We start from the raw sequence: 3333 nt of genomic DNA, 5'->3' as shown, positions 1-3333 counted from the left end.
CTCTTCTGTATTGTTTACTTTCTTCGTAGCCAGCCCAATCTTTTACAAGTGTTACAGTTAAATAGGACCGGTCAGCTCTCCTGACTGTTTTAGTATATACTTGCATTTCCCAAAAAAAACAATTGTGGAGCATTTTTTTAGAACTTTGTGTTGTGCCGTACCTCTGTTATTCTTCCTGGAAATACATGAATTAATTGACAGCTGGACATTTAAGCCTTGCTCAGATTTACTGTTTATTTCAGAAGCCCTGGCTGACTGCTCAATAGGTAAGTATTTCTGTTTTGATTTTTTTTCTCTCATTTATTAGCCAAATATTTAAAAGAGCAAAACAAGTAAATCGTCTTTCAGGAGTTGGACGAAGATATGCAAATTGCTCTTTTAAAGAGTAACTGAACTTTTAAAAACATTTGACATGTAATAGCGACATGTCAGAAGTTTCGCTTTTTGGAGGTCTGAGCACTGAGACCCCCACCGATTGCTAAAACTAAGCAGCAGAAGTGCTCAGGTGAGCGCTGTGCTGTTTTATTTCTGATCGACTTTCCTTGGAGTGGCGTACGGGCTCAATAGAAAGTCAATGAGTCCGTACACCGCTCAGTCGAGCGCTCCTGCCGTTTCGTTTAAGCGATCGGTGGGGGTCTCTGTGCTCGGACCCCCACCGATCTAAACTTCTGACATGTCACTATGACATGTTAAAAGTTTAGTTATGGCACATGCATAGGTTATGTCTTAAATGCCTGATAGGTGTGGTATTACCTCCGCTCAAGATCAGACCTATAGACATAATATTTGGCTGAAGCATCTGTTGTCCTACAGTTAAGAGGTCAGATTCCCCCATGATCGGCTCCTCTCGTTGTGCACCTTAATGTGGGTAAATGGTTGCTAGACACCTCTGGCGCCGATTATCTTTTATTGCTCTGGGTATCACAGTTGATGTGGCAGACGTTCCCTGGCATTACATAATTCTTGTTGCCGGGAATATAACAGTCAGTCCAATCATAGATACACACAAAGTGAAAGTGTCCGTATATCCAGCCGCCAGGCTCAGCATTCGCAGGATACAAATAAGCGATAAGTGGCGAGGGATAATTTATGGTTTCCGAGTAATGACTTCCCTGTGTGGGTGTATTTTGGCTCCCACGACACAATGTTCTTATTCTTTTTGGTAAATGTCAGCTTATGTTTTGCTTTTTACGGACACGGACATGATTTATTTTTTGCAAACATATTTTGTCCAAAAGCCAAACCGCATGTGATACCTACAAAATCATTAAAACGATAGAGGTGAAGAGATAAGAATTTGATTATATATTCCTATTCTACATCAATGTAGGAAAGGGTTCTTTACAGTTACAGTAGTCAAACTATACACAAGAGATAGTATTGAATGTTATAATTAATTTAGCAGAAGACGGGTAATGGAGAGAAGTTGAACTTAATGGACCTGTGTCTTTTTTCAACCTATGTTACTATGTAATACAATGGCTTTATCTGTTCTCTGTACAGTAGCGAGCTTGGCTCTCACCAGTGCTTTTCTTTCCCTATCAAAATAATGGCTCCGGGTGGTTAAGGTGGAATTATCCTGTTAATCAGGGAAAGGAAATCATTGGGGACCTCTGGTGGACCACCAGCTTTCCAGTTTCTGAAACCAATCCCCCGTATCTCACCTTTCTTGACTCTTGTATAAAATTAATAACGTATTTTCAAGGTTAGTAATTATACATTTTAGAGTCAGATTAGAAAAACATGACTTTTGTAAAAAAAAAATAGCGCCACACCTATCCTCAGGTTTTGTGTGGTATGGCAGCTTATGCCTCATGCATATGACCGTTGCAGTTGATCACACCGCAAACTATGGATCCTAGTTATTCGTAGGTCCGTAATAGGTAGGTCTCGTAGGTCCGTAATACCTACCAGTTGCTTCTGCAGCCATTTCGTATGTCCGTGTTTTACGGCTGCGTTTGTTTACGTGTGTCATCCGTATTCTGCGGTACGCACCCATAGGATGATCACATGTTCAGATTCCTGCCAATTTATCTAGATGTGGTCCGTGTTCTGTCCGCTTTTTTTGTAGACCCATAGACTTGAATGGCAGCGCAGGTCCACAAAAACGGACATGGATAGGACAAGTTCTATCATTTACAAAACGTAAAAATGGATCCGCAAGCAACACCGATGTGTGTATGGCCCCATAGAAATTAATGGGTCAGTGTGCTATCCGCAAAAAATGTGCATAACACACTGAAGAAAAACAAGGTAGTGTGCACGAGACCTTAGTCCCGATCACTTCAATGGCGCTGAGCTGTAATACCAGACACAACCAATGGACAGGTGTGGAGCTGTCTCTTGGAAAAATCAGACCAGTTTTTTTAAATTCTTTAATTCATTATTTTTTGGGTGACAACTATAGAGCACCTTACTCCTGTGTGTCCAGTATTGTCACACACCCGTTTGCTGACACTCTACCAGTACATAGGCTTTCCCAGGGGTAGATAACCAACCCAAATTTTTGGCTGCCCTGCTCTAGTGAAACTACATCTCTCTGCATGGCCTGATAGCCGAAGACTGCCGGAGTATGATGGGAATTGAGAGTTTCACAAAAGCTGGTGAGCCATAGATTGGAGACCACTGATCTTTAAGGTCCTACCATCAGCCAAGGAATGGGCAGTGTTTTGGGATTTGACAGGGATTTACAAGCTGTTCCCTGTGTTTTCATGTCTTGGCCAGGATTTACACTGAGAGCAGTATATTCTTTTGCTGTATTGTTCGAGGATTATTGTTCGAGGATTGTTTGTCAAACACGTGAGAACTCCTAAAGTATCAGTCCTTAAAGGGGTTGTCTAGTTCGGAAAACCGATTTTCATATATTGTATCAGGGAAGTTCGCGATTGAGGAGCCTCTTCATCTCTCCCTCTGGAGGACGCAAAATATCCGTCCATTGCACTGGAAGCCCATTGATTTCAATATTAACTGTGTAATGCTTCATTTCACCAGTGGTGGCGCTGCTGGGAACGTCACTATTTGATGCTGGAGTCCTTACAGATTACAGCTGATTTCTGGAGGTCCTGGCCGACACTGCAATCAGCTTATTGTTAGGGGAACCTTTCTATCAAAGAAACAACCTTTTTAAAATTAAAGGCAACTTTTATTAGCATAGGCAAGAATGCAATTTCTTAATATAAACAATAATTTCATGGGGGGACTAAAGCATATTGGTAAGGGTAAGACATTTTCTTCTGTACGGATAGTTTTAGGGCACTCACCTTAGGCCTCGTTGACATCTACGTCGATCTTTCCATTGTTCTGCTCCATCAGAACTACCAAAATACCAGAAGC

Source organism: Rhinoderma darwinii, chromosome 6, assembly GCF_050947455.1.
Source record: "Rhinoderma darwinii isolate aRhiDar2 chromosome 6, aRhiDar2.hap1, whole genome shotgun sequence".
In the NCBI taxonomy this organism is placed as follows: Eukaryota; Metazoa; Chordata; class Amphibia; order Anura; family Rhinodermatidae; genus Rhinoderma; species Rhinoderma darwinii.
The sequence above is the reverse complement of the archived record's forward strand: the minus strand, read 5'-3'. Positions refer to the sequence as shown.